Below are 14,116 nucleotides of genomic sequence, written 5' to 3'. Positions count from 1 at the left end.
TAGATCATACCTAAATATGATACAGTATTATAAAACTTTTAAAAGAAAACATGAATAAATGTTCATGCCTTTTATTAGGCAATGGTTTCTTACATGTGACACCTAAAGCAGAAGCAATGAAAGAGAAAGTTGACAAGTTGGACTTCTTCTTGGTTAAAAACACTTGTGCTTCAAAGAATATTGTCAAGAAAATAAAAAGACAAGTCAAAGAATGTGATATTTTCAAATTGTATATCTGATAAGGGACTTTTAACCAGAATATATAAAGAACACTTAAAACTTAACAATAAAAAGACAACCCAATTAAAAACTAGGCAAAGAATCTAAATAGACATTTCCCCAAAGAAGATATACAAATGGCCAATAAGTACATGAAAAGACGGTCAACATTATTAGTCTTCAGGAAAATGCATATCAAAACCCTATGAGATACCACTTCATGCCCACTATGATGGCTATAATTTAAAAAACCAAACAGAATAAAATAGAAAGCAACAAGTGTTGATGAGGATGTGAAGAAGTTGTGACTCTCAGACCTTTCTGGCAGGATTATAAAATGATGTAGTTCCTCAGAATGTTAAACATTGAGTTACCATATATCCTTGCAATTCCAATCCCAGTTACATTCCCGAGAGAACTGAAAACATATGTTCACACAAAATTTGTACGTGAATGTTCGTATCAGCATTTTTCATAATAGACAAAAAGTGGAGACAATTCAAATACCCATCAACTGATGAGTGGGTAACAAAATGTGGTATATCCATGTGATTTGGTCATAAATGGAATGAAGTATTTATGTATCCTATAACATTGTTGATCCTGAAAATATTACACTAAAGAAGCCAGACACAGAAGGCCACATATGATATGATTGCATTCATATGGAATGTCCAGAATCATAGAGCAGAAAGTGGTGACCAGGGATTCGGGTGAAGGGGGAATGAGGAATAACTGGTAATGGGTAGGGTTATTTTTTGGGAGGGGTGATATGTATGTTTTGGAATTAGATAGTGGTGATGGTTTTACAATTCTCTGAATATACTCAAAAACACTGAATTTTATACTTTAAAAGGGTGAATTTTATAGTATTTGAATTATATATCAATTTTTAAAAGATACCTAGATTTTATTTTGTTTCCTAGGTAACTTGCCCAGGTATACCTTCTGGGAAAATCACTTAACTTCTGCCCAGAAAACAGAGTTAGGATAATGAGATAAACATTACAAGAAGAAATATTTCATGTCAGTACCATTTGATCATTCAAAAAAGTAAAAGAAAGGGCTTCCCTGGTGGCACAGTGATTAAGAATCTGCCTGCCAGTGCAGGGGACACAGGTCAAAAGACCCAATGCAGCCAAAAAAATAAAAAAATAAAAGGCTTAGTGATGGATTCTCTCTTGCTAGACACTAGGGATGTAGTTTGAGCAAGACAGGAATGCATCCTGCTTTTAAGTGGTATACAGTCTAGTCAGTGAATTTCCTGCAGTTGGAGTTGTCCAATAATAAAATGGCCTCCCTCCAGAGGTGTTAAGATGTACTTTCATTACAGATGACCACCTTTGGGGATGTTACAGGTGGAATTCAAGTCTTGGTTAAACACCCAAGACCTTTAAGGCTCCATTAGACCTGAAATACTGATCCTCTGACAAGCCTCATTACTGTCCCAGTGATTGCTAGCTTGGTTTATAGTGTAAAGAAAATTTAAAAGTGCTGCAGGGTTTTGATCTTATATTTAAAAAATACCTATTGCAGAATTGGAGGCATTAAGAAGAGAATGCATATGGTGTCTACTGCAGTTATAACTACCTACTTTTCCCTTACTTATGTATTCTGTTTGTTCCCATTCTGCTTAATCTATGTAGAGGTTTTATTGTTTTGTTTCTGCCTGTATGATTTGTCTGCTCTTTAAAATTTATTGCAGTAGTCATCATATGAAAAGGAGAGTAGTCAGCCTTCAAGGATCTCTTTGAAAAGAAATGGGGCCCTCAGATTGCTTCCATGTCCTGGCTATTGTAAATAGTGCTGCAATGAACATTGGGATGCATGTATCTTTTCAAATTATGGTTTTCTCTGGGTATATGCCCAGGAGTGGACATGGAAGCAAACTAAATGTCCATTAACAGAGGAATGGATAAAGAAGATGTGGTACACATATACAATGGAATATTACTCAGTCATAAAAATAACAAAATAATGCCATTTGTAGCAACATGGATGGACCCGGAGATTGTCATACTGAATGAAGTAAGTCAGGCAGAGAAAGACAGATATCACATATCGCTTATATGTGGAATCAAAAAAGGGTACAAATTAACTTATTTACAAAACAGAAGTAGAGTCACAGATGTAGAAAACAAACTTATGGTTACCAGGGGATAAGGGATAAATTGGCAGATTGGGATTGACATATACACACTACTATATATAAAATAGATAACTAGTAAGAACCTGCTGTGTAACACAGGGAACTCTACTCAATACTCTGTAATGGCCTACATGGGGGGAAAAAAAGAGAGTGGATGTATGTATATGTATAACTGATTAACTTAGCTGTACATCTGAAGCTAACACAACATTGTGAATCAACTATACTCCAATAAAAAGTTTTAGAAAACCAAAAATGGGATCCTCAGAATGTTACTGCTGAACAGGTTTGAAGTCAGATAGACTCAACTTTAAATCATGGCTCCTTCTTTTAATAAATGGATGATCTTCCTCAAGTTATTTTATTTCTCAGAGCCTCAGTGACTTCATCTGTAAAAACATTTAACTTGAAAGTCTGTTAAAAACTTTAAAAATTATTTATAATCTTGGCACAGAAGAATGGCAAATATTATCATCGAGATTTTTTTGATTAGCACAAAAGTGAATTAAGAACTAAGGATGGTCTCTTTTCCTTTTTACAAGATTTTTATTCAAAATATGCCTCTAATTTTGAATATAAAGACCAGCCAAATTATTTTTTCTAGAATAGAGAAGCATTTAAGTACAGAGAAGCCATGTAGGATATTGGAAAGAATGTTGAAGCTGAATTTGGAGATTTAAGTTCCATCCTTAACTCTAATGTAAGTAATTGTGTTGTCTTAAATAAATATTTTATATTTTTGAACATCAGCTCTCTCATCTCTTTAATGTGAGGGTTACACTAGGTCAACGTTTTGCAGAACAGTTTTGCTTGATTAAGTCAATTGTTGGAAACTCTGAGTTGAACAAAATCAACTTAAAAAAAAAAGTAATACTTCTCAGAGCCTTTTAATGCCAATATGCATTGTGATTCTCAAGTAGGGAATATAATATGCGGTGTTTCTTAGATTTATTGGAGCACTGCACCCCTTTCTATAGAGCATCTCACAAAACCAGTGTGGCACAGAACACACACTGGGACATCCTGCCCTTCATAATATCTAAGGAAGCTCCTTCCAGCTCTTATGTTAGGTGAGCTGCCTCCTGCACCTAAGAGTTGTCTAAACTCAAGGGAATATAAACCTCTTTGAATTTTGGTTTTATGTCTATAAAATGAGGACAATTGCTATCTGTTTACTTCACAACTTGGTAGGAGGACTAAATAAATAATGCATTTGAAAGTGCTTTATAAACTATAAACCACTTTACAAATACAAGGGTCTTTCTCTTATTCATATTATTATGAGCTTTAAAAACATGAAGTTGTACTAAGAATATTCAAGAGAATATAAACAACAAATGTATGTACATGTTTATCCCGAATTCAAGACAAGAGAACTATGCCCCACACCAAGGAACTTTGATGCTTATTGTTTGGTCTTGAGTTTAATCAATATGATGCATTATGTAAGTATTTGTGATTTGCCATACCCTCAGAATGCCTGCTAATATAATTAACAAGTGATTAAACTGTGAAGGCCCACTGGGCTCTGTGATTGCTGAGGGAGCACTCATACATATTGTGTTTCCCATGTGCGGTTCTCAAAGAATGGATTCAGTGCCTTCGGACGTGAGAAACAGAATGGTTATGGGAGGCTGGTGGGTAAAGATATGATAAAGATATGTGACGAAATGGAAAGAACGTGTTAGTCCTTTCACTGGCTGAGTGATTCTGGGCAAGCCATAACCCTCTGATAATCAGAGCTTTCGTCTATAAAATTTCTTCATATAATGTTTTCTTAGGGGTAAAATATTATATGGCTGTTGTGAAGAAACAAATGAGCAAATCCCTTGTACTTCTAATCTGCTATAAAAATACTAGGTTTGAGGCTTCGATAGAGATTTGAAGTATATGCTGCATTTATGAACAAGAAACCATCAGAAAATTCTGATTACTTAAGTATCTACCAGCTTCTTTGACCCCTTTTTGCATTAAAAAGCACATGAAAATATAATATGCCACACAAAAGCACACAAAATATACTGTATACAAGAAGATAACTATTATCACGTGGTATTCAATACTATTTAGTCTATGGTGGACTTTATCTAAATCGATGTTTTTATAATCTTGATCTTATAGTGTGGGACATCCTCTAAGAATGATTTCACTATAATACAGATATAAAAAGAGCATTTTAAAAAAACTAAAATTTCTAAGTAATAGTCAGTGCATCTCTTCCTTCTTTACTTATAAGACTCTCCCTATATCCATAGACAAAATACTTACTTACGAAATATAAAATACTCTCCTTCACACTAACAATATGCTATATTTCTGGAAAAAATATTCTCAGTAGCACTTTAATATGATGTTTGTCTCCACAGAAATAGGATTGGACTTAGGTTATTTTTTCTGAAAAGGAACTGGTTACTGGCTTTTTAACTACAAACTCCTTTTTTCCCTATAAATAATATTTCTTTGTGCTACATAATAATCAATGGGTATTTCTTTAGAAAGTTTGATGAAGGAAGCATTACAATACCAGTTATATAAATTACATTTAATGAGTCAGCTTCATAGTAAACCATATAAGATTCTTAATTTTGAACAACTGTTTAGTGCAACAAACGTGAAGGCAAAGAATTGCCTTTATAAGGTTGGAGAAGTGGATTGAATATTGTCTATTTTGCTCTTTTTCTTACAGTGAATTTCAAGATCAGTTTTTCTGTTATCGAAGGAGTTGGAATCAATTTTCTTTGCAATGATGAGTACTAATACATATGGAAAAAACATTGTGTTAGAGTGGAAGTTGGCATGGTCAGATGGATATGGTTTGTTAAAAGCTAGTATGAGTGTTTGTGTGGACAAGAACCCAGAAAATGAAACAGATAAACAAGTCCCTAAAGGAAGCAAGAGCTTCAATGGCCACTTGAGAAATTAGATACAACTCAGATTAAAATTTACAATGCTGCCTACGCATCTGGATCTCTAGGCAGTGTTCCTTGTGCAATTACATCATCACTAAAGTTATATGATCACCTGAGGGAAAACCTAAAGATATCAGTTTCTTGTCACATGGGCCTCTGAGCAGAGCTGTTCACAACATGGCAGCTTACTTCCCCCAAGTGAGAAATCCAAGTGAAAGCAAGTGAAAGATGACTCCCCCAAGGCCGAAGCCGTGGTCTTTTTTTAACCTAATCTTGGAAGTGACATCTTATTACCTCTACCGCATTCTGTTTGTTAGAAACAAGTCATTAAATCCAGCCCACATTCAAGGGGAGGGAATCGCACAAGTCACGATAGCATGAAGCAGAGATCATTGGAAATCATCTTTGGCGTTGCCTAATTTATACACTCTTATGAGAAGACCAATGTTTCTGTAGCCATGGAAACAAATAACCACCATACCAATTTTAAACCCATTTAATAGATGAACTACAACTTGCCTCATTAAACATGCTTTTGCAAGCCCAGCCAGTGCGTATTGTTAACATCTCACTTTTGTAAATCAGTCAACCTGGAATAAATCTGGAAAAAACCTGAGTTTAGTTCCAGGCTAAACTCAGGATAGCACACCTCTGAGCAACAGTCTCATTCAAGTAACCATGATTAAACAGATGATGACCATGAAAATCCACCAATCTTTGAACCTCACTGATTTCCCCAAACTCTCTGTAAAACCAGTAATCTGCTCTGCTTGGAGAGACTGTTCCTAATCAACGTAACTCTTCCCTACTATGTCAGCAATAAATTCAGTTTTATGTTTTTGTTTGTTTGAGGTATTGAGTGCAGGTCTATCACCCTCTGACAATCCAACACATAATGTTTTAAGCTTACTACTAAGTTTGGGTAGTAAGTTGTCAGGAAGCGGAAGCTAACTCATACACTCTGGCAAATAACAGGTCCATCACAAGTCATTCCAGTTTTCATCCTAAGAAGAGTAGGATCCTGGCTCATTTGACAGGGAAGTTGGAGAGTATAGATTGCAAATCACTAATGGAAATGATGGCTGTAAAAGCAGTGTTGACGTAATCACTGTCATGAATTCAGATTAATTTGTGATTTAATACATTTTATTTTCTCACTCCTATTACAGCCCAGAATTACAGATGTCTTCAGTGTTTCTGGAGGAGTCCTTTCAATTTGGCTTTGAAATGCATTCAGGGATTTGGTCTTTTCTCTTAAAATACTAAAAATGTCAGTGTTGGTCTTGTGAAGGCACATACTCTCACACAACTGCAGAGTGATTTCTGAGAAGTCGGTATCTGGAAGGCATGTTTTAAAAGCTCTGATTCATTTTTATGGTGAAAGAAAGAGGAATTACTAAGAAATTCTTGGAAGCGGGCTATGAGTAGGATTTTTTCCTCCAACATTTATAGGGTTTCATTTGAAGCTCCCTTAATGCAACACTGGTCAAAACATGGTCCATAGTATCTTGTGCTGATTTTCCTGAAGAGCAGCACATTTAAAAAATTCTGAGGTTTGTCACAACCAGATGATCAGCAAACCCTACAAAGGAGGAATATGGCAAGAAATAGTCTAAGAAATAAAATTGATATTCCCAAAACCAATTGTATTCAATACTCATTTAACATCTTAGTGTATGAAAAGGACTGGGTTTAGGGGTTGGAACTGGAGATAAAACCAGGAAGGTTGAACCTTAAATGCCGTAATAAAGAACCCTAAGTATATTTTTAAAGAGCACAGGGAGCTTTTGAAATGGTTTAAATATAGCAATGACATAATTAGATCTGTGTTTTAGGAATATCAATCTGGTTTATGTGTAGAGTGTGTAGGATGAATAGCATTGGGGAGATAATGGAGGGAAGTAAACCAGTTGGGAAACCATCATGGTACTCCAGGTCATGAGTTCATATTGCTGTTCTACCACTTAACAAATATGTAACCTTAGAAGCCACCTAACAGTTGCACTTCAGTCTCTCCATCAGTGAAATTGGGTGAGATTGATCTATATGATCCCTAAGATCCTTTATAGAACCTAGAAAAGCAACACAAAACTCTTTAATTCTCTGGGGTTCTAGGAAGCAAAATTAAAGCAATGTAAGAATTTGGGTCATTGAAAGAGCAAAAACAGCCTTGATAAGTGTGGGTCAAGGATAAACTTCCTTTATTACTTTAACCCTCGCCCAATGCAGAAATATCGCCTACGTACTGGTTGGCAGATGGCCCCCGGGCTCTGCTTCGGTACCTCCAGTGATAGAGAACTCTGAAGGGTACCATTTCATCCATTGCTGGGCAGCCCTAATTGTGTTTTCATTTGCTTTTATATTGAGGTGAAACTTGCTCATTATTATTAGGTCTGGAATTACACTGGATAAGTCCTTTTTCTTTCTTCTGTGTGACCATTAAACTTGAGCCTAGTCCGTCCCAGCTAAACATTCTGAAGTATTTTTAACTGTTTTCTGAGGGTGTGGTTTGGGACCCTTCACCATCTTGAATATCCAGGGTGACATGGGTGTAGTTTCCATGATCATCAGAATGCTGCCGTGACAGCCCCTGGGTCCTCCACAACCCCCCATTGCTGTTGGAGCGAGAGCAGAGCTCAGACTCTCCCTCCCCAATCAAAACTTGTGGTTCTCCAATGTGCAGGCTCCAGGAATGAGGCTTGTGCAATGATCCAGGACGTCTCTGTGGATTGTTAACAAGTGGGCTGGGACTGAAGGTCCCTCTTTTCCAGTGGGAGGGGCTGCACCTGAACCCAACTTGCCAAGGACATGGTGGCCTCTGGACTGGTAGCTTCTTTCCCACAGCAGGAGCAGCTGTGAATTCCCATGGGCCCTGGGCGGGTACCATTTCTCAGTTCTCCTGCAATCAGCAAGCACTTAAGTTCAATCAGCTCAGCACCTGAGTCCAAAAGAGTTTGTCCCCCTACCAACTTATAAGTCCACTTTCAAGACCGTACAATAAGAAGGACAGGGCTCTCCAAATGTCCTTGGGTTTCATGTTTCCCCAGTAAATCTTGTACCTTTATGCCTAGTCTGAAGGTATGGAATTCACCCTCATCCACTTCACCATAGAGTTATAGCACACACACACGGTTCCCCTCCTAATTTCTTTTTGCTGACAGATTAGGTCCCAGTTTTAGCACTGGATATAATTTCTCTTCTCCACACCATGTGTGGATTGAATTTTTCACTTAATGGGTTTTCTGAAAGCAAAACATTTAATCCCAACCACCTGTCTCTTACTCAGAGGCGATCCATGCCCTTAACCCAAAGGACACAGACGTATCCCACAAATATATGAACCAGCTAGAGATAAGGTCTGGGGGAAGTAGGCTCGGGGCCCCAGAACATCCCTCTGTGGGTGGCTCCTCGATACATCCAGCCTCTGGAGAGCAGCCATGCAGGGAACAGGAACTGGAGCTTGCCTGGGCAGGTCTCTAATCTCTGAATAGTAGTTTCAGAGGGCTCCGACAGTTTCTTTGTGAAAGTGAGGATTTTAGTTCCTGAAAATCTGAACTATTATATTACTATTCAAGCTGATCTCTGGCCACTTAGTCATCATTCTGTCTAGCACGATACCGAGGCAGGAAAAAAGTGGGCTTCAGGCTGGACACTTACAACTAGCCTCCTGTTTGCATTTCCTGAGACAGGAGATAGGTGGGCTCCAGGTTAGGCACTTACAGTCAGCCTCCTGTTTGCTCTCTGAAATGGAAGTAACAACAGAAACATGGTAAATAACCAGGCTTTGTCTCCTGTGGACACCTTAAGATAACAGTCATGGCAGGAACAGAGGGGGGCTAACCCTTGTTTGAGTAAAGGATCAAGACGTCATATATTTCCCAACCTTTGGGAAAGGGAGACATTGCACATGTGCAGAAAGTCTTCTTGGGGGTCAAAAAAGAGGGGGCACCACCCCAAAATATATGATGCTAAGGCTGCCCCATAGGCCTCTGGGCTGGAATCCATCTTGGAAAAAAGTTGCACACGCATGTTGGGGAGGGTCCTAGGGCAGGTCAGGTGTGGAAAAAGAAACCAGATAATTGGCCAGAGGTAAACAAAGACCCAGAAGAACTGCCCTGTATAAGTGACTTAACGGCCTCCTTACTGCACTTCTCCTCATTAAGGAGGACGTCCACACCCTTTCATTCCGGGTGGGCATCTCTGCCTTGTTTCTATCTTAACTAAACAAACTGTTTCCCTGTGTGCTCTCCCACTTGTTGTTGTGCTATGTCTCTAATAATAAACTCTGTGCCTGATTTTATAGTTTTTGCTTCCATGAGAAATGCATTTTTCGCTGGGGGCAAGAGCCAGGGGGTGTGGTGACTGGTTTTCATCCAGGCTATCTAGATTCAATTCCTGGCCAGGGAATTAAGATCTCTCTCCACACCAATGCTCACTGCTGCCTCTCCGAGATCAATACCCTTGGTCCTCTAACCACCAGCAAGAAGTAAGAGGTGACGTCTGCTATTGGCAGGAGGTTCCAGTCGGCAGCTGACAGTCCTCCTTTGGGGGTGGAACTAAGGAGCCTCATGGAGGTGGGGGGTGCCTACAGGTATCATCCAAAGAATAGAAAGTCTGAGGAACAGTTCACACCTGTTCTTTTAAGAAACCTCCGCTTATCTCAATCAGGTAAATGGCAGAGCCGTTTCTCATATGGGAAAGGCCCATTGACTTGGTAAAGGCAGATCAAATGTCCTCTGAGTGGCATGCATTTGTAGCATGCCTTCTGGCTATGTCACTTCAGGATGAATATTTCAGCCTGATAATAGGAGCTGGCCAGTTTTTATTGGGCATTTACTATGCGCCAGGCACATTTCCAATTGCTTTACAAATTTTAACCCTTTTAATCCACAGAAAAGGAATACGGCAAAGACATTCATATTAACTTCATTTTACAGATGAAGGAACTGAGACACAGAGTTAGAAGTCTGCTCTGGGTCACACAGTGAATAGGCAGGGCAGAGCCAGGAGTGGGACCTAAACAATCTGGCTCCAAAGCCCAGGCCTGACCACTGCACCACCCTGCCTACCCAGATATTGCTGCCCCTTCAGTTTGGCCCCTACTTACCTTTCCAAGTCCATCTCTTTACTTCCAAGTAGCAAAACTGGAGCATTCGCTCTTTCCTTGACAAAATCCATTCCCCACCTCTGTGTCCTCTCATGATCTTCTTTCTGCCCAAAATGCCTGTCTCCAGGCCCCTTCTCTGCCTGAAAACCTCACACCCATTTTGGGGAGAATCCATCTCAAAGATACCATCAAAGCAAAAGAAACTAACATTTGCTAAGTTCCCACTATCTTTGGGATACTCTACTAAGGAAACTCACATAAAATATTTTGTTTAATTCTCAGTCCAACTCTTTGTGGTAGGAGAGACAAGAAAAGGCTCTGAGATGAGTTTTCTGCTCAGCTAGGAAAGGGCAGAGCTGCATGGACCCTTGTGTAGAGTGTGGTCAAGGGCACTAGGGGTGTCCTTTCTTTTCCTGTTCCTCCCACAGAACACTCTGTCCATCTCAGGATGCGTTATTATACCTTATAGTACAGGGGGTTGTGTAACGCCCCTATCATAAGACTTCTGATAGCAGAAGTTGTGTCTATGCTCCCTTTCCTCCCTGAGGCATCCCGCCTGGTTCTTTGAACCTAAGTCAATTAATAAATATTTATGTAATTGAGTAAAACTGAATTGAGGATCAGGGAGGCAGCCTTGGTGGGGAAGACAGGCTCACACTTGCCAATTCCAGTGCTTCTTCCAAGTTCTGAAATAATGAGCTGTCAGTTTCTTTGAGATGATAAGCCTTTGGGGAAGGAAGCAGTGAACTGAAACAAGCAAGTATATGCCTCAGTCCACCAAAAGAGGAAGCTCCTGTTCTCAGACATGACAAGTTCCCAAAATATGTGGTGTTAATTCTAATAGCGTGCATTTAGCACAACTTGTGACTGCACGAACATGTGGGAATGAGCTCGGGAACAAAGAGATATCCTCACCCAAAGGTGCCAGAATACATGAAAGCACCACAAAAGCCATTTCACTTGAATATTACATGGCTCCTGCAAAGGAAAACATTTGTTTGGTAACTTTCTTTTATCATATGCCGTGTTTTCACTTAAATGTGTCTAATGAGCCTGTGTTTGCTGTGTGCCAGCTGTGTAGATAATTATATAAAGAGCCCAAGTCACTTGCCTATTCCACCATCGCTGGATCCTAAGTTCTGGAAAATAGAAAACAACAACAACAAAAATATATGTTCCTCTTCAATTCCTGCTGCCTTTTCCTCTCTCATTCTGAAGCAGAGGGCTGAGAGACATAAAGATAATCCAGCCATTCAGGGCTGGCAAAAAAAGTTTCAAGATGCCAAGACTCTTTATCTTGTCCTGATGCCATAGAGCTGAAAAACACAAGTGGCTTTGAAATACATAAACCTGATGAAATCATCACGCATAAAATACTGAAGGACAACCAAAAAGGGAACTTAGCTTACATTTTATCCTGCACATCAGAACACAGGGAACTCAAGGGAGCATGGTGTGGTGGAAATTGGATTTGAACTTGATCAAAAGGGCTGTACATGTGAGTGATATATTTCAAGGGGGAAAAAAACAGATGCAGGGAAACCAAAAGAAAACAATGGCAACTACTTTCTAAAAGATGATAAGGACATCCTAGGTCAGTGTTAGAAGGAATGATGAGGCAATAACAAATCTGGAAAGGATTTGGTAGGTATTGGGAAAGGGCTGGTAATTGATTGAGGATTGGTGAGGGGTGAAGGATGACTCCCTTTCTGCAGGCTTGAGTGAGAGAGTAGGAAGTGCTGTTACCACATGAAACATATCAACAGAATATAGGAGAGCGGAAGGGCTGAGGAGAAGACCATGTGGAAGTTGTAGCAGCTTAAAGTTGCTTGCTCCAGTGAGAAGCAACGCCATCAGATAATAATGAGAAGACTGGCGTGTGTTAGGGACTTGAGGATGGTCAAGGTTTACAGTGGTAACTGAATATAGAGAAGACGGTAAACAAAGGGAGCACAAAGATTGAAGGGCAGAACTGAGGACTCAACAGAGCATGGAGAACACAGATTGGCGGAGTAGTATGGTTTTCTCCACCTGTGTCAACTGTCCAGCTGTTGGAGGAAGGAGAGCAGAGAGTGGCACCAATTGACCAGAAATGAGCTTCAAAAAGGAGCCATTCTGGAAGGCATGATGATGACTTGGTTGAGCGTACTCTGATTACCGAAGTCTTCACTGAGATAGTCAGGTAGTTTCTACCCAGGCCAGACACGTAACCCACGTGATTTGTGCTTTAAGTTAATCACTGTAGGGCTTCCCTGGTGGCGCAGTGGTTGAGAGTCCTCCTGCCGATGCAGGGGACACGGGTTCGTGCCCTGGTCTGGAAGGATCCCACATGCTGCGGAGCGGCTGGGCCCGTGAGCCATGGCCGCTGAGCCTGCGCCTCCGGAGCCTGTGCTCCGCAACGGGAGAGGCCACAACAGTGAGAGACCCGCATACCGCAAAAAAGAAAAAAAAAAAAATCACTGTATAAACTAATGCACTTAGAGAAAGAGTTGAGGGAGCTAGGCCTAGAGGAAGGGAGACTAACCTGGAAGGCGGTCTGTGTGAAAGAGAAATGGTTCTGGTCTGAGGCAATATTAGCTGAGCTATCAATTTGGGCCCATGAAGTCAATAGAAAGGTGGATTTTTGTTTGTTTGTTTCAGTTTTTTTTTGTTTATCTGATTGTCTGCACTAATGGATGACTGAATCCTTAAAAGAAAAATAAATGCAGATGTATTTTTAATTTTTATTTTTAAGGGACAGTATGATTTGGCAGGTAAGAACAGATGCTCTGGTACACAAGCTCCCTGGGTTCAAATCCCAGCTCTACCATGTAAGAGTCGTGTGGTCTTCGACAAGTTATCTCAACTTCATCTGTAAAGTGGAAATAATGAGTTTACTTAATTATATGGTTGTTGTAAAACTTAAAGATGTTAATACGTTGAAAGAGCTTGGAAAAGTGGTGCATATAAAGAACTCAATAAATATTGGTATTATTCTTGTATATATTTAATTCAAGAGTCATCATCTCAAAGAGTCATTTTGTTCTTGATATTAAAATTAAAATGGCTACAGGGCCTGTCTATGGTGCCCTCCCCCGGATCTGTGTGCTTTCCTGCATATTACAGCAGCTCTTGCTTACGAAACCCCCACTTACTTCTCACGTCCTGTGGCTGTTCTTTGTTCTACCAAGAGACACTGTTTCTTGTCCTAGATTTCCCTGAAGTACCTCCGTCATAAGGCCAGTTAGAATAATTTCATCCAGGGCTTAGAGGGTAATAGCGGCAGTATACCACAGTGGCTGCAATTTACCATGGACTCTCAGACATCCCTGTTTTGGAAAGTCCATGGGACATTCCCATTTCCAGGAAGGTGTGTTTGGCCACTACTTTTTCTCACAGGACAAGTTCCTAAGCCTCTTCCTCTCTCGTTCAGTTTCAATTTCTCATCTCTCTTATTTTTTTAGCCCAGTCTCCTCAGATCCTCTTTCCTGGGCAACCAGAGGAACTCCATCTTTTTTCCTTTATTATTCACAGCAGTTAGTGTTCTCTTTGTTTCGCACCCCCATCTTCCAGAAACAAGACCTATCTGAGTGTTTTGTCAGGTAAAAAATGAAGTCACGTTTTAAAAATAATATATTAGCAGAATATGACTCCATTCATCAAAGTGATCCTGGTTAATCATTTGTAAACGATGACTGACAGCCAAGTGCAATTAATATTAACTGAAATGGTTAAAAATTAGAATTATTTAAA

This window comes from Phocoena phocoena, chromosome 11, assembly GCF_963924675.1.
Source record: "Phocoena phocoena chromosome 11, mPhoPho1.1, whole genome shotgun sequence".
Classification (NCBI taxonomy): domain Eukaryota; kingdom Metazoa; phylum Chordata; class Mammalia; order Artiodactyla; family Phocoenidae; genus Phocoena; species Phocoena phocoena.
Note: the sequence above shows the minus strand (reverse complement) of the source record.